The following is a 22,671-nucleotide window of genomic DNA, read 5'->3' on the forward strand; positions in this document are numbered from 1 at the left end:
GTAAGCTTGCTGTAAGGAAAGCTAACTATTCTTGACTAATTAGTTAAAAAAAAAACTTAAAAGTTATCAAAAGAATTTTCAATTTTCTTTTAAAAACCAACCCACTTATTTGAAGTCTGTGCATAAGGTTGAAATGAAATAATGAAAAAAATCACAAAGCTTCATTTTAACCTAATAGGTAAAACATAATTGTAAACTGTTAGTATTAGAGGAAGAAGGCAAAAGCAACACTGCATTCTTCTAAAATTCTAATCTCAGTTCAATCATTATATTTGAGCCTACTGACAAGTAAATTTAACTTTCAGGAACTGTTTTCTCTTTTTTTTTAATCTAAAAGGAAAAGTTTAGACTAATGATGATTAGAAGTTCCTTGAAGAGCTAAAGTTTAAACATATATGATCAGGACAAAATTTACTCAGAAGGGCGCCTGGGTGGCTCAGTGAAGTGTCTGCCTTCAGCTCAGGTCGTGATCTCAGGGTCCTGGGATGGAGTCCTACATCGGGTTCCCTGCTCAGTGGGCAGTCTGCTTCTCCCTTTCCCTCTACCCATCCCAGCCCTGCTCATGTTTGCTTTCTAATGAATGAATGAATGAATGAATAAATAAATAAATTCTTTTAAAAAATAAAGATTTAAAAAGTTACCATTTTTTAAAAATTCATTTAGAAATTTATTTAGTTGTGAAAATACATGGGACATGTCCTTATAATACAAAATTGGTACATTCTTTATTACCTAAAGCAATGAAGCTATCCCACAGAGCAAATTTACACACTGAGGAGACAAAAATTAAAAATTATAAGCAAAACTATTTTATGTACTTATTTAATTTCTTTTGTTTTACCCAAAATGTCAAGATTAAAAATTTTCATTTAATCTCCATCTTGTGGACCCACCATGAGACGATACAGAAGACCATGAGGTGTTACACAATTAATTACTAATTTATAATAAATACTTGATTAAAAACTTTTACTGATATATAAAAGATATATTTGTGATTTTTTTAGTTTTTAGCCCTGTACTTTCTGTAAGATTCTGGCTTTAACACAGGTATTCAGTTTAAGACAGACTTTACCTTAAGCAAACAATTTTGTTTCTTGAATACTAATAATTTCCTTTATGTCAAAAGCTCGTTCATCTTCACATATATGATGCAAAACATGTCAATTCATTATTTTTTCTTTTTTTTTTTTAAATTTTTTAAATAAATAAAAAACAGAATCAGACTTGTAAATACAGAGAACAAACTGATGGTTGACAAAGGGGAGGAGTGGGGGGGATGGGCAAAACAGGTGAAGGGGAGTGGGAGATACAGGCTTCCAGTTATGAAATGAGTAAGTCACAGGAACAAAGGCACAACATAATTAATACAGTCAAAGATATTGTACTAGCAATGTATGGTGACAGATGGTAGCTACACTTGTGGTGAACACAGCATACTGCATAAATTTGTCAAATCACTATGTTGTATACCTGAAACTAATGTAACATTGTGTGTCAACTATAGTTTAAAAAAGGTCAATTACTGAATATGATTATAATGTGAAAAAATGCCAATTATTGATTATGATTATAATGTGAAATTAAGTTATCCAGTATTAGGCTGGATGAGCATATGTAGTTGAGCTGGATCCTCTTAGTGTTGAAATTCCATTGTTAAAAGTCACTGGCTGTTCTACAAAAAAAAACCTAATTTGTCTTAATCAAAACTCAGACTTTCTTGAATTATCTTTATTGTTAATTTGAAATTACTAAGGCGAATCATACTATCAAGAATATTTTATATGTATCTGCACATCTATTTTAAAGCTATTATTGAAGCATAAAAAGCACTTCAAGTAAGCTGTTACAATACACGATCTCCATCCCATTCAGAAACTTGGAAATAAAAAAACCAGTATCATGAGTGGTAAAATAATAATTTTATTGTAAATGCATATGGCATCATGATATGTAGCTAAAACGAGTATTTTATAAGTAGATCACAATTCCAATGTGATATGGTTTGATTATAGTACTGCACAGATTTACAGAACCTAAGCCCTAGATCCACTGAGCACTAGTCCGTGGGTCTTTAAAACAATGTCTCTCAACCCTTTTTTTAACCCATGAACTTTTTGATAAACATAGAATTTCACCTACCAGGAAATTCAGAATACTTAAGTTGTCAATTTCTCACAGAGAATCATTACAGATTTTGTTTAACCCCAGGAGTAAAAAAAAAATTATGTGGAATATGGCTTCTCAAAACATACCCTCACACCAAAGATGTGAACTCCCCTAGAGGAGATGTGCCCTAGTGGATATCAGTTTAAGATTCATTTAACAAAAATATTACACTTTCTGACTGTACATATACTAGCAATATTACAAGGAAATCTATTTAATCATTCCCACTATTTCTTTACAAAGTCTTATTTTATCTCCTTAAGGGTAGTTTTGCTGGTGATTGTTTTCAAGTAAGTTAAAACAACAACAACAACAAGAAGAAATGCAACTGAATCTAGAATACCTCTAAGGAACACAGAATAACTGGTATTGTTTTGAGGTACGAGGATATTCTGAGTACAACATGAGATGACTGAATATCTATGGGTGCCATTACCTAAGGTAAATTTGTTACTCTGCTTATTACATTTATGGCAATTTCAACTCACAGGATGTACCAGGCACATAGTAATATTAATTCTAAAACCATTTGTTGAAAGAAGGAAGAAGTGTCAAATCTTAAGCATAATGTTGGAAAAAACTTTTTAAAGTCTAGTTCAAATTCCCCACCAATGTAAAAAAAAAAAAAAAATTCTTCAATGTCAGAATAAGCAAGTTCTGACCTTTGAGGACTGCTAGCTAGGTCTAAAAAAATTATGAAAATAATTTAGATTGACAGAGCTTAAAGAGGATGGCTACACCGACACCTCCTAAACATCTTCAGAAGAGACTAAAAACTAACTGGTAAGATGAAGACTTACCAGAAACCTCCACGACTCTGGTCAAGCCTCTACATTTTGTTACCTTATTACCATCACTTATGAAATAAGGAAAACAATCTCCATCTCAACCTCAGAATATATTACATATTGTCCTAAACTCCTTCAAAGAAAAATACAAAAATGAAAAACTACTACATAGGCTATAATTGCATAATGGTTAAGCAAAGACTCCAGAGGCACCCTGTTTCTGTTTGAATTATAGCTCTGCTACCTGGCTGTACAAGTGTGGGCAAATGACTTAATTTCTGAGCCTCGAGTTTTCTCCTCTATAAAAGGCATATAATAACAGTATCTACCTCACAGTAGGTTGACTTAATATTATTAGATGAAACAATACATATAAAATTATATAAACATATAAAAGACTACAGGACTGATTACAGCAATTTCATCAATGAAAATCCCAAATTTTATGACTGTGGCCTAATGGATGATTAATCTGTAGATCACGTAAGCCCCAATTATCTTCCTATTTTCCAGTCTTGTTTCACCTTCCAGCTAATTTTGGAAAGACAACACAAGAAACCAGTCTTTGTATCTGTGAAAACCTTATTTTTAAGAGAAAATTTCTTTTCCCCAAATTCCTTTTTTGAACATTATAGATCATACATATTAAGTGGGACTGGAGATGCCATTGTATTCATAAACTAGAAATTCTTCCATTTCTCCTGCCAACTCCAGAAGAAAACCCTCAGATAGCCCCAGTCTTTCTCCAGGGGATATATTCTTTGGAGGGATGACAAAGAAAGTATGCATCTGAGATACTGTGACTTAAATTTTGCTAATATAGCACTTTAATAATTAAGTATCTAATGTTCTCCTATTTAAAAGTCAAGTACCCCTCTCTTTTTCTTTTAAGGAGGTAGGAAAAAGAAAACAGCAGGAAATTGAGTAAGTAAATATATTTTTTTCAGCTAGCCTTATAATTTTTTTGTTGAGAAATCTTTTTTCCTCCAGTTTTTATTTAAATTCTAGTTAACATACAGTATAATATTAGTTTCAGGTGCACAATATAGTGATTCAACACTTCCATACATCACCTGGTGCTCATCACAAGTGCACTCCTTACCCCCATCACCTATTTCACCCATCCCACCCATCCCCTGGCCCACCTCCCCTCTGGCAACCATCAGTTTGTTCTCTACAGTTAAAAGTTTGTTCTTGATTTTCCTCACTTTTTTTCCCACGTTCCTTAGTTTTGTTTCTTAAAGTTGAGAAAACTTACGGGCAGATACAGAGTCCCTTGATTTCAATAGAAACTACATAATCAATTTATCTAAGATAACTTACCATCCAAGATGATACTATATATTTAAAAAGTCAACAATAAAAGAGACAAGTTGGACAAGTTGCAGGAATCATTTTACTTTTAAACTTGGAATAACATGAATTATTTATATTTATAAATTTATATTGTATATTGGTAAAGGACTTTTGAGGAACCTTATAGAGGCTTTCGTGCTCTTTAGTTTGTCTCTCCTGACAGGAAAAATAATACAGAAATCTATGCAATGAGAAAACCAGCTGGTGTGAAGATAGACACTTCATTCAAACTATACGCTTAAAAATTACCTGACATTCCTAAATGGAAACTGTCTACTACAGTAGAAAACAATTAAAACATTGTCACCATCAACACACTTCCTTTTAAAAAGGAAACTAAACTGAAGTTCCCAGTTCACTTTTACTTTCCACTATGCCCTTCCTCTTAATTATGTCACTGACAGGCATCAAAGTTCTTATAGAGAAATGTATATGCAGATATCCAATTGCCAAGAAATCTCTTTTGTCACCTAAATCACCTAGGATTCTGTGTGTCTGATCATACTACAAACTCTGAAAGTGTTTCTGTAATTCTCAAAGATGTTAATCAGATTTTCTTATATATGTTTGTCCTTTCTGAAATTGAACTGGTTATTTCAAGATGGTATGATATACACAAAAAATCTGATAAAACTAGTATACATCCCTTAAAGCCCCCATATTTCCTTTCAACAGAGTTCTTACAGTCACTGAGTCTGAGCTGATAGTTAAGAAAAACTGACTTTTTTAAGTGAGAAAGTAAAGAAATCATGCTTTCTACTCAGTGACTTTATTTGGTCTTTTTATTTTCATATCATTATGCAGAGAGATTAAAATTTGGTCACTAGTAAATTCATTTGAACAACCACTAGACTAATAAGCATAACAGGTTTAATATACCCCTATAAGGCTCCTCAAATGTCCTCTACCCAGACCAACTACATCACTTAAACTTGAGAAAAAAATGCTTATGTAAATGGTGGATATACGTAATGCTTATGTGTATAAGTTGGGTATCCTGAGTATATTCATGTGTTCAGGCAAATATCGTGTGTGTGTATTTAGTTCTATGTCTCAGATCAAATTAGCTCAAACCAAGAGTAGAAATTCTATTTCCTTTTGCTCCAAGTGCATATTTACAGAGTCCAAAAGAGGTTTTAGTTCCTGGGAGTATTTCTAAAGAAAAGCACTGCCATGTGACCTACCCACCAAAAATTTAGTCTTCTGGAAGACTAATATAGGAAAGATGGAAACCAACACAATGCTTACATAGGCAAAAGTTTATGTTAAAAGGCATCCAACCAAGATAGCCTCATTCTCATTACCCTTAACTCCCATTACCCTAGATAACAGGGAAGAATAGAAAAAGCCATATCCTCTCCAAAGATGTTATGCACTAATCAAACATGTTAAGAAAGAAAGAAAGAAAGAAAGAAAGAAAGAAAGAAAGAAAGAAAGAAAGAGAAAGAAAGAAAGAAAGAGAGAAAGAGAAAAAAAGAAAAGGAAAAATGATGAGGAAAAGAAAAGAGGAAGAAAAGAAAAAGAACAATACCTACTAGCAGAAGGCTAGCATCAATTCCTACCTCCATGGTCAATCACTTCTATCTGAGTAATTTCACTCCTCAAAAACTCCCAATTCTTATGGTTGAGTTTTTCTTAGAACCTCAACAATTAGTGTCATAACAGTAACTGAGCACATGAAAAACAAAAGGAGGAAATGACTTGTGGCCACTGTGCTGCAACATAGTTGTAAACCACCTTGAAGCAATCCTTCATGTAAAAAGGAACACTGTTTCTTTAATTTCACAATGCTCATTCTAAGACTTTGGAGGTAATGCTGATTCAGTGGCTACCCACTGCCACTAAAACATTTCTTAACCTGTATTTTAAGATAGATCTTTAAAACACTGAATCTGAAGGTTAAAAGCAAACTTTAGTCTTACATTGCCTTTTATTTAGTCCATCTCCAACAAACAATGACCAAGCATTGTGCTACACGGTAGAAAACAAGTTAACACCAATGAACATGAGGACATAGAAATTTATGATCTAGTGGAGAATATAGAAAAAACTAGCAATTACAACCTGCTCCAGTAACTACTAGAATGTGGGGGCATAGAGAAAAACATCAGTCTTAGAATTACAGAATACACTTCCTGAAAAACCTGATGGCTAAACGGAAACTTAAAAGATGAGTAGCAACTGATTCAGAGAAAGAAAGGGACTGTGAAGGTGAGAAAGATGTCATTAGGCAGAGGAAAAATCACAAGCAAAAAAAAGTTTACTTACAGATATAAAAACATAAGAATACTTCCAACTTTCAAAATATTCCTTACATATCAACTTCTTAGCAGAAAAAATGTAAAGAATATATGCTTTCAAATTAGACCAGACTTAAAACCTTACTTTCTGAACTTCTTTCATTTCTCAGAAATATATCTCAAAGAACATTTTTAAAAGTTCAAGATAGTCTAAGTTGTATTCTCTAATCTGGTCTCAGCCATAACCCTATGGGGAGAGGGAGCATTATACCATAGCTCAAAATTCTCCACAATGTGCCCACTTATTCCCCTATAAATGCCTGTATCCCGACTAAATTACATTTATTCATTCAACAAGTATTTCTTAAGCACCTACTATGTTTTAGGCAGTCCCCCTCTAAACTTTCTCAAAATGTTTTTCCAGTATAACTTCATAAAAAAAATATAGGTGGAAAGATTATGCAATTTAGCCAAAGGTCATCCTAAAATTAAAGCATTTCCTAAGAGTTTCTTTTTTTTTCCTCAAAATTTTCTATTCTCTATTCTTACTCATGGAACTATCAGTACTTCAGTATCAGCTCAAACTATAACTTCTATGAGAATGATTTCCCAAATTCTTTTCGCTAAACCTGACTTTCTTCCTAAGCATCAGGCCTAAATTAACAAGTATCTGCTAAGAATTTTCAACTTGAGGTGAATATAGCCAAATCTAAAAAATTAGCAATTACCCCTACCAACACACACACACACACACACACACACACACTCTCTCTCTCTCTCTCTCTCTCTCTCTCTCCCTCTTTACGTCTCTATGGCACCAGCATCCTTCCTAATGTTCAGACTCACAACTCTTATTCCTTCCCATCTCTCTAGCCATAATACTAGCGCCAACTTGTATATCGCACCTCCAACACCACTGGAGTTGCAATATACAAATTATTCTCCAGTTTTTCATTCCCTCCTCATTACTCTAGCTCAAGCCCTCTTTTCTTCTCACTATTTCAACCCTTCCCACAACTGGGGAAAGTTTCATCTTCCCAATAGACTCTTCTAAACCATAGGCTTAAGCATGGCACTCTAATAATTCAAAAGTCTACAAATGACTATCTGGTACCAAATGAGGTATAAACTATTCAACCTGGCATTCAAAGGCCACCACAAAAGGCTCCAGTCTATCTTTAAGAGAGAGAGAGGTATAGAGTTTAGAGAAGAAAAAGACAAAAAAGAAAAAGAGGTTTAAATTTTGAAGTATGTTTGTTGTTATCAAATTTAACATTTGTCTATTGCTTATCTAGAAATGAGAATAAGCTATCCACTGACTTCTAAAATTTTTTCCACAACTATACTTTATATTGCTCAAGTGCATTATGAAACCAAAAGGCCCTTAAGAGCATGACCATAGTAACTGTCTAAAGAACGAATTGTTTTCCAGGTACCATGGCCAGAACAATGATACCTTAGAGGGTATTTGTTAAAGGCAGGAGAGCCATGGCACAAGCTAATAATTATTCTTTATATTGGCTTTAACTTTATACCCTTTTAACTTGTCTCTTCAGATAAACAGATCTGGTCTCGAGGCATTCTACCACAAAGAAATTAAATATTAATGGTTCCTTGAAATCTATCCACAAAAAAAGTCAATTTAAAATGTATTACTCTGATAGACTTGAACATCTACTATCCCAATTTTTGCTAAATTTTAATGAATTACAAATAAATTGTCTAAGAAGCCACAGAAAATTTTTATTAAAATTCTGAACTTTCATTAAAAGAAATCAAAGGATCAACCTATATATTGATTTATTAAAATCAGGGGGTTTTTTTGACTTAGGGTGTATTCTATTTTATATCAACATTGTCTCTTAAGCAAAATAAATGACCATAATTGCTAGGAAGTATTTAATTTGCTTCATAACCAATACATATAAAAACTATGTAAAACAAGGCTGTTATTCTCAAGTTGCTTCTTTTTAAAAAAAAAAAAGATTTTATTTATTTGAGAGAGAGAGAAAGCACGTGCGAGAAAGACAGAACATGAGAGGGGTGAATGGCAGAGGGAGAAGCAGACTCCCCGCTGAGCAGGGAGCCTGATGTGGGGCTTGATCAAGACCTGAGCAGAGGGCAGATGCTTAACTGACTGAGCCTCCCAGGCACCCCCTCAGGTTGCTTTTTATTTAATAGTACATGAAACACAATAATGTCAGGAGCAATTGTTCAATCCTCTCCTATATGAAGCATTCTATGAGATATCAAACAGTACTCCATACAGTTGGCCCCCAAACAATGCAGGGGTTAGAGGGGAACCAACCCCACACAGTGGAAAATCTGCATATAACTTTCGACTCCCTCAATACTTAACTACTAATAGTCTACTTTCAACTGGGAAGACTTACTGATAACATAAACAGCCAATTAAAAAATATTATGTATGTAATTTGTATTCTACATTATATTCGTACAATTAAAAATGTTATTAAGAAAATCATAGGGAAAAAAACATTTACGGTACTGTACTGTATTTACTGAAAAGAATCCACATGTTAGTGGAGTTGTGGAGCTAAACCTGTGTTCTTCAAGGGTCAGCCATACTTACTCCAGATTGAGATGTTCTCTGAAAACCCCAGAAGATAGCATACTTCTTTTAAAATATTAGATTTCTAAAAGGAAGCTTTTGTTTACTGGCCATTAATAAGAGCTGCAACATAATTCTGTATTTATTTATGAAAATGGTGTTCCCTCACCTGTACACCCCAACCACCCTTACTCTGAATTCCCATAATGCCTGCAATCCATACAACTTGCTGAAACTCAAAAGATGCTGACTTGGGAGCTGCTGGTTCAGCAGCCATCCCATTCAGGGAAAACACTCACACGCCCTCTCTGGGAGGTCTTTCTTCCCCAATTTCAACAACATGGTTTCTGAGGAAGCTTTCATTTTCTTTGAAGAACTTGGCCTAGTCAAAATTCATCATTCCATGGTGAGCACCTGAACCAAGCAGAATCATACTTTCTTTTCAAATACTCTGTTCATAATGGAATTAAGAAAGAGTCAGCCTTTCTCTGATAGCATACACTATAGGACACACGGTCAAAAAGAAGGGTTTTTGTGTGTTTGCTAAATTTCCCATCACTTCAAAGAGCCAGTCTATAAGAAAAAATGAAGCTGACAGGGCCAAACAAATACAGAGACAGAAATGCAGAGTAATGGTGTACTTGGGTGGCTCAGTCAGTTAAGTGTCCTACTCTTGATTTTGGCTCAGGTCATTATCTCAGGGTTGTGAGAGCGAGCGCCACATTGGGCTCTGTGGTGCACATGGATCTTAAGAAAACAGAAAAGAAAAGAAAGGAAAAAGAAAAGAAAAGAAAAGAAAAGAAAAGAAAAGAAAAGAAAAAAAGAAAAGAGGCTCATGATTGCATTCAAATCCCTGATTCCAGTTCTCTCTGAGATCCCACTAACAAGCCTACCCTTCCCTTTGTTCAGCTGTTCATCTCATCCTTTTATTACCTCCAGACCAGCTTTTTGGTCTCTAGATCACATTTAAAAAACCACAGGATCCAAAAGAAATTTGTGTATGTGGGTTATATATATATATCAATATTAGCAGTATTAGAAATAAAACTAAGAATATTACCTGGATACTCATATCTGTTTCTGCATTTAATTAGTTGCTGTTATTGCTTTCATTCATAGCATATGCAGACTGTTTCTTAATGCAGTTACTTAAGAGTTAGATGAATAACCATACCTATAAATGTTCCATACTCCATCAAAATCCACTGCTCTATCATTTACTCATGAATATTTTGTAGCATCATGCAATAGTCATTTGCCAATACTGGTTCACGGACTATAACTTTCAAGTTTTAATATTTTATAATATCAAAGCATCACATTCTTTCTAACACCACTAAACAGAAAGCACACCTGAGGGTTGTCCAAACTATGCACATCTGGCCCTTGCCTGGCTCCTAGGCGATAACCTCTAAGCCTCTGAAATATCCTGCCTAAAAAGAGTGTCTTTGTTTACTAAGAACCTTGGGCCACACCAGGTTATTTATGATAACAAAGTGATTTATGGTGGGGAGCCTGGAATTAAACTGGGCTCCAGACCTATAGGACCAACCCTTAATAAAAATTCTGGACCCCAAGACTCAGGTGAGGTTTCTTGACTGGCAATACTTCATCGGTATTGTCACACACTGCTGTTGGGAGAATTAAGCACTGTCTGTATGACGCCAGTGGCAGAGGAAACTAGAAGCCTGCATCTTGACTCTGCTGTATGCACTTTCTTCCTTTGCTGATTTTAACCCATATCCTCTTGTATAATAAATGGTTACTGTGAGTGTAATAGCTTTGCTGACTTCTGTTAGTCCTTCTAGAAAATCACTGAACCTGAGGGCAGTTTTAGGAACCTCAAACAATAACCATCAATATCATCAGAGAAGTCATTAAGTATATGAGAAGTTCTCAAATTCAAAGATAAAAGGTTCTGAAAATTCTAATTTTTACTTAAAGCTCAAAATTTGCTTGAAAGCACCAAATATTGTCAGTTATTTTCCTTAAAGTGACAGGCTCACTTTGTTCTTTTTCATGAAAATGTCTGTTAAATACTCAAGTCTGAATTACCATACTTTGTCCTTCTTCATAGCAAAAAAAAAAAAAAACTGACTAAATAAATTAGACACATCCAATAGCAAACTATGTTGCTACTTAAAAGAATGCACAAAAAATCTCCTCAATGAGTCCTATTCAGACCACCCTATTTAAAATTACACCTTCCCTTCTGGCACCACCAATACCCCTTCATCGTGAGCAACTTTTCCCTCTTTTTTTGTCTTAGCACTTATTACCTCTAGCATTTTGTGTAATTTATTTATTACATTTATTGTCTTTCTACTTCCAGCAAAATGTAAACCCCGAAGGGGAAGCTATCTTCATCTGTTTATTTATCTTAAATCATTTAGAATAGTGTTTGGTATAAGACAGGTTCTGAAAAAATTTATCTGTTAAATAAACATACAAAAAAGTGGTAAATAGTTGACCTTAGAAAGCGTAATTAGGGAACTGAAAGCCTGTAGTAAAATAAATTTATTCCTTATTTATTTTTATTGAAGTATATTTGACATACTTGAGGTGTACAGCACAGCGATTTGACAACACTATACATTAAGCTGTGCTCACCACAAATGTACTTACCACTTGTCACCATACAAAGTTATTACAGTACCACTATGTTCCCTAGGCTGTACCTTTCATCTCTGTGATTTATTGATTCCACAACTGAAAGCCTGTATTTTCAAACTCCCCTTCACTCATTTTGCACATACTCTCACCCACTGCCCCTCTGACAACTATCATTTTGTTCTCTGTATTTATGGGCATACTTCTGCTTTTTTTGGTTTGTTCATGTGTTTTGTTTTTTAGATTCCACTTATTAGTAAAATCAAATGTCTTTTGCTCTACATATTTCTGTTATACATATTGCAATGTTCCCTACATGCAAACATAAACTGCCTATTGGAAAAATTAATAATCTTAACACTCATAACAATCAAAACAATCTTAACACTCGTAACAATATATATGTGTGTGTGTGTATATATATATATATATATATATGCTACACATATCTATTTATGAACAAACCTATCTATAAATAATAGCAACAGTTACTAGTAAGATATTGAGCATAAGGAGGTATAAAGGAGTGGAAACTGTTTATTGTTCGGTTTTTGTTTGTTTTACAAGAAGTATTCATCTAATACTTGTAACATTGTTTACAATAGAATAATCCTTCCACCAAGAATAACTTTAAAAAGCAAATAAAAAACAAAGAAAAAAAAAAGAAGTCTGTCTGTTTGAAGTTATCCCAGAGTTACTGAGGCATTCACAATCTGAGGAGCCCAAATTTCACAGGAAGTAGAATGCCATCAGCAGCCACACTGCCACTTTTTCCCTCAGAGTATTTCCCAATTGGGGTCACAAAGGGGCTGAAAAAAACAAGTAAATGACCCACACGTCTTCTGCTTGGATCCTATTTGGAGGAAAAGAATCCAGTGGAGCTTTTGATAGTCTCACAAAGCTGGTAAAACACATATGAGAGACTTGAAGAGGATTCCAGTCATAAAGGAGAGACAGAGGACCTGAATGATAAACTGAACTAATTCCTCTCTGAAGAGATTTACTAAATGCTGAAGCTATAGGGATATGAAACTTAGCAAAGACTCTGCATAGCAAAATGCAGCATTTGAAAATTTTGTGATTAAAGTGATTTGACTGCAAGGCATCTGGGTGGCTCAATGAGTTGAGCATCAGACTCTGGATTTCGGGTTGGTCATGACCTCAAGGTCATGGAGGGAGCCCAATGCTTCACACTCAGTGTGGAGCCTGCTTGTCCCTCTCCCTCTGCTCCTCCCCGCCCCCATGTGCTGTCTCTCTCAAATAAATGAATAAATAAAATCTTTTAAAATTTTTTAAAAATAAAGTGATCTGACTGCATTCTATCTGCTTACCGGAGAAAAGGGTAGGCTATTCTCTGTAGCAAATTTTCATTCAGATACCCTATAAACTGTTAAAAACAATGTCTGGCATTTAATTAAAAATTAAGAGCACATCATGAGACAGAACCCAATAAACTTCAGGACAAAAACAAAGTTGTTTCTTAGAGAGACTAATAAGATCAATAGACTCTAGCAAAACTGATCAGAAGGGAAAAAAAGCCACAAATTACCAATATCAGACCCATAGGTGAATAAATCTGAAATAGAGACTGTAGTGATTCAAGAAAATATAGGAAAGGATAAAATAAATAAAAAGGTAGAATTTAACCATTAAATTGGTATGATTAAAAAGCAAATTTACAAAATTAAGAAATAATATGAGATTAGTATCAGATTAGGCATATTTTTAAGAAGCTAATAAATGAGTAGCTTTCATAGAAAATATCCATACAGAAGCACAAGAAGAACACAGAAATGAAAAATACAGAAAAGAGCATAGGAAATGAAGAGGACACAATTTTTTAAAAAAAGTGATTAACATATATATTTGGAGTCTCAGAGGGAAAAAAAGAGAATGAAACAAAAGCAAAGTCTAAAGAGAAAATAACAAAGAATTTTTCAAACCCAAGTAAGGATATCAATCCAAAGATTCAAGAAGCTCAGTATACCAACAAAGAAAAAAATAAAGAAAGAGAATGCCACATCTAGGCACACCATAATAAAGACATGAAAAAACAAAGACAAGACCCCATTTTAATAGCAGTCAGAACAAAAATGCATTATCTTTAAAGAAATAACAATAAAATCTTTGCTGACTTTGCAACAGAAATACTGGAAGCCTGAGAGGATAAAATTATCTTTACATAGGAAAATAACTGCAAACCTAGAATTTTATGCTCAAAAATAATATCCCTCAAAATCAAAAATCAGCACATTTTCAGATAAGCAGACAATAAATCTGTTGACAGATGTTTACCAAAAGAGATACTAAAAGAAGTTCTATAAGCCAAAAAAAAAAAAAAAAAAAGGTTCTCAAAGTAAAACATGGAACTGCAGTATGAAGTAAAGCAGGTAAATACATGCATAAATCTAAACAAACACTTGACTGTATAAACCAATAATAATACCTACTGAGTATTAAAGCATATGTACAACAAAAATTCAGGACAATAGTTAAAAAGCTGGAGAAGCATAAGTAGAGTTCAAGTGTTCCAAGTTCTTAGCATTCGTAGGGAAGTGATAAAAGTAAATTTTTTCAGTAGACTGCAATAAGTCAGTATGTGTTGTAATCTCTAAGGCAACCACTAAAAGATCAAGATTTCAGAATGGATAAAAAATAAAACACACTTGTGAGAAATACATCTTAAATAAAAGAACACAGAAAGGTCAAAAGTAAAAGGATAGAAAAAGGTGTTCCACGCTAGCATTAATCAAAAGAAAAATGATGTCAGCCAAACTAGATTTTAAGACAAGAAGTACTATTAGACATACTCAGGGCATTTCATAATAATAAAGGGACCAATTCACCAGGAATGTAAGCTAACAATGCAATACACCCAATAATATAACATCAAAATATAAATCATTATAGGTTGGAAAATTTGTACATACTTCTCTATGTTAATAACTGATTAAAGAAGTAAACAGAAGAAAAAATCAGTAAATATAAAAAGATATGACCAAGATTCATAAATTTAATGTAATGACCCATATAGAAAACTGTATCGAGGGGCACCTGGGAGGCTCAGTAGGTTAGGCATCTGCCTTTGGCTCAGGTCATGATCCCAGGGTCCTGGTATCAAGTTCCATATCGAGCTCCCTGCTTCTCCCTCTACCCCTTCCCCCTGCTTGTGTGCTCTCACTCTCTCTCCCTCCCTCATACTTTCTCTCCCCCTCTCTCAAATAAGTAAAAATCTTAAAAAAATAAAAAATAAAAAAGAGAACTGCATCCAGTAACAAAAGAGTATATGTTCCTTTCAACATGGTACATTTATTAAAACTGCCATATGCTGAATCAAAAAAAAAACCAAACCCTCATTTCAAAGGACTGAAATCAGACTATGTTCTCTTGCCTCAGTGGAATTCAAGTAATCACTAAACCAAATGAACAAATAAAAAACAAACCTATTAACAACTATGTGGAAATTAAGCAACTATAAGGAAATTAACTCTTGAATCAAAGTAGAAATCACAATGGAAAAAAAAAACATTCAAATGAATGATAATGAAAAATGGACATATAAAAGTTATGAGTGACATGCCACTGAAGCTATACTTGGAGCTAGGTGACCTTAAAGGCTTATGTTAAGAAGATGGACAGTAATTATTTAAGTACATCAAAAAATCAGCAAAAGAACAAAAAGTTAAATATGAAAAAAAGCAAATAAAAAGTAGAAAACAGAATTAATGAAATCAAAAGCAAAGGTATAACATAAAACTTCAGAAAAATAATCAAAAGTTGATTTTTGGGAAGACAGTAAAACTGACGATTCTACAAGATAAGTCAGGGGGAAAAAGTCACAAATTGTCAATTTCAATAATAAAAAGGAGAAAATTGTATAGGTCCTACAGGAAAGTTATTTATGCAATCATTTATCAAGACTTATTGCAAAGATAATAAAGTAAACCAAAGGAAAACAATTGAGATGTTAAAAGACTCACTCGAAGACTGATGTTAATTTATGACAATGATAAAACCTGAAAAAGATAGTTTTTTGGTTAAAATGCTGCTGGCTTAACAGGATATGCATATTTTTAAAAAGGGGGGGGAATGTTTATCCCTTCGCTGCTCCATACACAAAAATCAATTCCATATGTATGTTACATCTAATAGATAAGTGAAAGATAAAACAAAAAGGTTTGGAAAAAAGGATAGGCAAATATATTTATGCCCGCAGGACAGGCAAAGATTTCTTAAACATGTCCAAAAGAAAAAGAAAAGCACCAATCAAAAAGGAAAAAAAAAAAACCAAAACTGACATGTATAAATTGATATAAATTAATATAAATTAAGAACTGTTCGTTAAAGATGGCATTAAGATAATAAAAAGGTAAGATACAAATTGATTTCTATAAGATATACATCCAACAAAAAATTCATAGCCAGGACAAAGAACAAGTAGAAATCACTAAGGAAAAAAAAAAAAAGCCGACAGAAAAATAGCACAAGACTTGAACAGACAATTTATAAAAGAGGTTATCAAAACAGTCAATATGAAAAGATACACACCATCATTATTCCTCACATCAGGGAAATACAAATTAAAACCACAAGGGCTATTTCATCAGTCACCCACAAAAACAGCTAAAATGAAAAGGATAAACAATATCAACTGTTGGCAAGAATGTGGAGTAACTGGAATTCTCATACATTCCTACTAAGAATGCAAATTGGTACTGGCACTTTGCAAACTATTTAACAATATCTACCACGCTTACCATATGAATATCTTATGATCCAGGAAACTTAATTGTAGGTATGGAACTAATGTAACTGCATATATATGTTGATCAAAAGACATTACAAGAAAATTCACAGTAGTACTATTTCTAAGACAGAACTGGAAACAACCAAAACATCATGTCTGTCAATAGTAGAAAAGATAATAAACTGCAGTATAGTCACAATGTAACAGTATAAACGATGAGACTGAATGAAATACTGCTACATGCACAACATGGAGAATCTCACAAATGTAAAAAGTTTATAAACACAGAAGAATACGTACTATATTACTCAACTTCTATAAAATCTAATTTACATGGAATCAAAAATTCAAAAATAATCTATGGTATAAAAAGTTAGGTTCATGTTTATCTTTGGGAGAGGTGGCATAGGTGTTACACTGGGAGCAGACACAAAAGGACTTCTGGACGGTGATAATATTCTGTTCTCACATTTAAAGATGGATTACAGGGGCACCTGGGTGGCTCAGTCGATTAAGCATCCGACTCAGCTTCGGCTCAGGTCATGATCTCAGGGTCATCAAACCCCATAACTTGCTCCTCGCCCAGCCCATCTGCTCAGGAGTCTGCTTGAGATTCTTTCTTTCCCTCTAAAATAAATAAATCTTTAGAAAAAATTAAATAAAGACAGATTACATAGGAATTATGGTAATAGTAATTACATAATAGGAATTAACATAGTATCATACATATACGATACCTATTACTGCAATAACTATGTATTAATACATAGGTCTACTTGTTAAAATTCACTGAGATGAAGACTTATGATGCTAAACTTTATGTATACTTCAATATGTTATCCTTAACTGCATACTTAAGCAAAAAAAGTAATCCAAATACAGGAAAACTCTTTATACTAAAACTTTCATTTTAACATTAAAAGGGAGCATGCTTAAATATATTTTAATACACATACACAAACAATATTAGGCAAAGTTATATCCACATTAGACACCTCATTACAGTATACTGCCAACTGCTGCCCTCCTCCTCATCCATTACATCATCATGGACTCAATATCCCTTAACCCTCAATACTGCCAAATGTTTGCCCAGGCCAAGACTGTGCTATGTTATGTTCTGCTCAAGAGCCTAAGACTCTATGATCAGTACCAGCAGCTAAGTCAATGGATGACTGAGCCAGGACCTAGTCCTGTCTCATCTGTTCTGTCTCCCTGTGACTAACAACACATGACCACTGAGGTCGGAGATATGATGAGAATGCATGCTTCTGCCTCTTTGGCATGTGTATTGTTATACGTCTCAGGGTTTTGTCACCATTTTTCACTTTTTCTATTAATTATGTAAACTTTAATCATATATATCATTTTAAGCTTTTCAATAATAAAAAAATCTGAATACTTTGGTCTCTCTTCATATAAAAAGTTTTTCATCCCCTATTACCATCAATATTGTTCTAAAACTCATACAGTTTTAAGTTCCTTAAAATAAAGCAAATAAACTAAATACAAATATTATCTCAAAAACAACTGCATGTGATTTTATCCAAAAATTCTGTCATGTTCTAACAAGCAGAATAAATTTTCCGCTGGGAAATTTACTCTTATACCTAAATCTTAATAAGTAACACTAAAATGTATATTTATTCTTGCTTTATTGTTATCTCATCCTAGCCACATATTATTTTGTGTGCAAAAAAAAAAAAAAACTACATGAAAACTCAAGTTATCAGCACTGCTGACTATACATAAATTTAACAAGCAACTTGCTTACGTACTTGATTCATTTACTATTTCAATATTTATACAGGTTTTTTATTTCTATGACAATTCACATCAATTGGCACCTGCCTCCCTAAGGTAGGTGTCAAATGTTCACTTCTCTTCTCTAAGAACCACATACAAACCTTATATAGAAGTGCTTTACAAAAGCTGTTTTTATAACTATGAAACACCAACATCACAGGGAATTAGAAAAGGAGAAAAGCTACCATATTTTACAAAAGGAAAACTGAACCAAGAGGAAATTAAATAAATTTTCCAAAATAGTGATTCACTAAAAGCATAAAAAACAGAGGCTCAGGTTTTCCGAACTCTAATCTATGGGTTCTTCCTCTATGTACTACTTCCCCTATAAGCACCAGTTGGATAGAAACCTAGCTACTTAAAATTACTGTTTCTCAACATGTTCCACAATCAATGCTCACTAAACATGTAATTAAGTTTCAGAAAAGCAGAGTTCAATGAAAAAAAATTTTTTTATCATAATAAAAACTTAGGAATCTTGCACCATGTGCATTCTGTATTTCTAAGAACATAGATCCAAATTATTTAACTATCAAAAGAGTCACAGAACACTAATTCTTATGACTGAACAATGCAGTGCACAATTTAGGAAATGGTATGAAACACTTAGGTGGACACTGGTTGGTTAGTAATTCTCTCCTCTTGTTTAAACTGCTTTTTTTGGGGGGATAAAATCTCTACCTTAATTTTGTAGGTTTTGATTAAATATATTAATATATTTTAAAATAAAGCATAACTTACTTTTGAATACAGTGAAGTAAAAACAAGAAACCCAAGCTAAATGACTGTTAAAAACACAACTAAATATTTACTATTAGGAATAAAATTATTCTCATTCAAATTACTTCTCTTTGCTATTTTGAAAAAGCTGCTACTTTGCTATGCCTTCTACTTTGCTACCATTCTCTTGAAGGATTTAGCCTCAAAATTCCCATACACCAAACTCATTTTAAGCTCTTTAAAACTTTTAACTTAAAACCCCTTTGCGCCACTTGCAATTTTTTATCAGACATATAAGGAATTTAGAAGTTGCTACTCTGTCCTAATGACAAGTTAAAAGCTGAACAAACTGAAAAGTCAACAATTCTTCATGGATGTATCAGAGAAATAGGGCAAACCACTGCCCCCAAAATTGAGGGGAAAAACAGGTGATTAATGAGAATCCTAACTTACGTGGGCAGAAACCTCCCTCTAGAAACAGCATCAGACTAGGAAAACCTACACTGCAATTGAGGAATTACTGGATGTTCAGTGTGGACAACTCTCAGAGTTAAAAAATCCAGGGGGACCCAGCAATAGAGGGGAGGAAGCAACATCTTTCTGAGTTTTACTTTCAAGACCTCTACCAGGACCTCACAGGAAATATCCGAGAAAAATCACCTCATTCTTCTGTGAGGGGGAGGGAAATGAACAACTTTGAAATATTTCAGAGCAATCTATTCTTAACAAGGCCTGTACCCAAAAGAAATTAATTTATCAATGCCTAATCTGCTGGGGTCTTATCAAGAGTCCAAACAACCTAAAGGAAGGGAAATACCCAACTCAAGCCAGCTCTAGTCTACAATGTAGGGAAAGGGAAATATTCTAGCCCTCTATAGCCATCCTGTCCAACCTAAAGGGATAAAAAATAAACTGATAAACGCTGAAGTTCACAGTCCAGGGGCACAGGATCACCAAAGAACTAAGACCTAATAATAGGACTATAGAACACTTCCTGCCCTCCACACTTCAGCACTACATTGTTAAAGGCCTATCTACCACAGTCACTTTTATCCAGTACATCAAGTCTACCTTCCAACAAAAAGTTACAAGACATGCTAAAAGCAAAAAACACAATTTGGAAAGACAGAGTAAGCATCAGAACCAGAGCACAATGTGGCAGGAATGGTGGAATTATGAGACCAGAAATCTTTTCCTTTTAACCTGTTATTAATATGCTAAGAGCTTTAATGGAAAAAGTAGACAAGAACAGAGGGGCAATATAACTGAAGAAATGTAAATTCTACAAAACAATCAAAAAGAAATGTTAGAGATTAAAAAACATTGTAACAAATGAAGATTGCCTTTGATGGACTCATTAGTAAATTGGAAATGATAGAAAAGAATTAATGTACTTTATATGACAATAGAAACTTCATAACTGAAAAGCAAAAAGAAAAATCATTTAAAAAAGAATGGAACAGAACATCCAAGAACTATAGGAGAGCTACAGAAGATGTAATATATATGTACTGAAAACACCAAAGGAGAAGAAAAAGAGAAAGGAAGAAAGGCAGCATTTAAGCAATAATGACTGCAAATTTCCCCAAATCAATGTCGGACATCACATATCCTGGAAACTCAGAGATACCAAGCAAGACATACACTGAAAGAACTATACCTAGGCATATCATATCATAGTCAAAACTTAAAAATCAAACATTAAAAAAAAAAATCTTGGAAAGAAAAAGTCTTGAAAGAAGCCAAAGGAGAAAAAACACCTTACCAACAGAGGAGCAAAGATAAGAATTAAATCCAACTTCTCCTCAGAAACCATGAAAGAAAGAAGAGAGTGGAATGAAATATTTGAAGTCTTGAGAGAAACCATCAACCTAGCATTCTATACCCTGTGAAACTATACTTAACAGCACAGGGGAATTGGTTGAAAGTAGATCTGCTTTGCATGAAAAGTTAAAAGAAGTTCTTCAGAGAAAAAACAATTGATACAGGTAAAAAAGTCAAATATACATAAAGAAAAGAAGAACATTTGAGAATGATTAAGTGAAGGTAAAATAAAGTTTTGTCTTATTCTTAACCAACCTAACAGATAGAAGTTTGTTCAAAATAATAACAGCAACAATATATTTGATTACATATCCTTACCTATGTATCACATATCCATATAGACATATATAAGTGAAATGAACAGCAGCAATGATACAAGGGACAAGAAGGAAGAACTGAGAATATTTTGAATATAAAGTACCTGCATTATCAGTGAACCAGTACAGTATTTGAAAATGGACTTGGATTATTTGCAAATCTATATTTGCAAACTCTAGGGGGAAAAAATCAAAAAGTAAAATGTTAAGTATAATTGATATGCTAATAAAAGAAAAAATGGAAACATAAAATGCTTAAAACCACAAAAGGCAAATTATGTTAGACAAAAACAGGAACAAGAAACAAGGGCAACAAATGGAACACAGTAACAAAGTGGCTATTAGTCCAACTGTATCAATAATCACTTTAAAGGTCAAAGTTCTAATGTACCAATTAAAAGACAGACTGCCACAGTGGATCAAATAGCAAGACTCAACTGAATGTTATCTACAAGAAACCAACTTTAAATAGAAAGATACATAAATATGAAAAGTAAAGAGATGGAGACCTTAAAAGTTCTCACCTCGGGGGGTGGGGGGGTGAGAAAAAAAACTGTAACTAAAAAAAAAAAAAAAAAGGTAGAGGTGTAGAAAGATACACCGGCTAATACCATTTAAAAAATAATTTTTAGGGGGGGCACCTGGCTGGCACAGTGGTTAAGCGTCTGCCTTCGGCTCAGGGCGTAATCCTGGCGTTATGGGATCGAGCCCCACATCAGGCTCCTCCGCTATGAGCCTGCTTCTTCCACTCCCACTTCCCCTGCTTGTGTTCCCTCTCTTGCTGGCTGTCTCTATCTCTGTCAAATAAATAAATAAAATCTTTAAAAATAATAATAATAATAATAATTTTTAGGGGCACCTGGGTCGCTCAGTCAGTTAAGTATCTGCCTTCAGCTCAGGTCCTGAGATCAAGCCCCACATCAGGCTCCCTGCTCAGTGGGGAGTCTGCTTCTCCCTCTCTGCCCTTCCCCCTGCCCCATTCATACTCTCTCTCTCTTGCTCTCAAATAAATAAAAGCTTTAAAAAAATAAAAATAATTTTTTAAAAAGCTGGAGTAGCTATAATAATTTCCAACAGAACAGCTTCAGAGCACAGTTATCAGAGTTAAAGAAGAACATTACATAATGATACAAGAGTCAATACTCGAAGAAGACAGGACAATCCTTAGCATGTATGTGCCTAACAAGAGAGTAACGAAATATGTGAAGCAAAAACTGACAGTACTGCAAAGTGAAATACATGAATTCACAATTATAATTAGAAACTGCAACAACCGTCTATAAGAAATGAACAGATGCAGCAGGCAGAAAATCAGAAAGGACATAGTTAGGGGCATCTCAGCGGCACAGTCAGTTAAGCATCCAACTCTTAGTTTCGGCTCAGGTCTCAGGGTCCTAGGACTGAGCCCCACATTGGTCTCCACATAGCTCCACACTCAGCATGGGAGTCTGCTTGAGATTCTCCCACCTTCTCCTTCCTCTGCCCCTCCCACTTGTGCTTCCTCTCTCTCTCTTTCTCTCAA

At 34.1% G+C, this 22,671-nt stretch overlaps 1 protein-coding gene across 3 annotated transcripts in view; it reads right to left on the reverse strand.

The window, feature by feature from the left end:
- RASA1 (RAS p21 protein activator 1) overlaps positions 1 to 22,671 on the reverse strand; it is a 114,660-nt gene that overhangs the window by 65,194 nt on the left and 26,795 nt on the right. The window contains exon 1 of one of the 3 annotated variants that reach the window (XM_040622115.1): positions 5,876 to 5,971. The exons of the other annotated variants lie outside the window; for them this stretch is intronic. The gene's annotated coding sequence lies outside the window, so the exon portion shown is untranslated. Of the gene's footprint in view, positions 1 to 5,875; positions 5,972 to 22,671 lie in introns of those variants that run through there. 3 annotated transcript variants of the gene reach the window in all.

This window comes from Ursus maritimus, unplaced genomic scaffold (assembly GCF_017311325.1).
Source record: "Ursus maritimus isolate PB19 unplaced genomic scaffold, ASM1731132v1 scaffold_5, whole genome shotgun sequence".
NCBI classification, from domain to species: domain Eukaryota; kingdom Metazoa; phylum Chordata; class Mammalia; order Carnivora; family Ursidae; genus Ursus; species Ursus maritimus.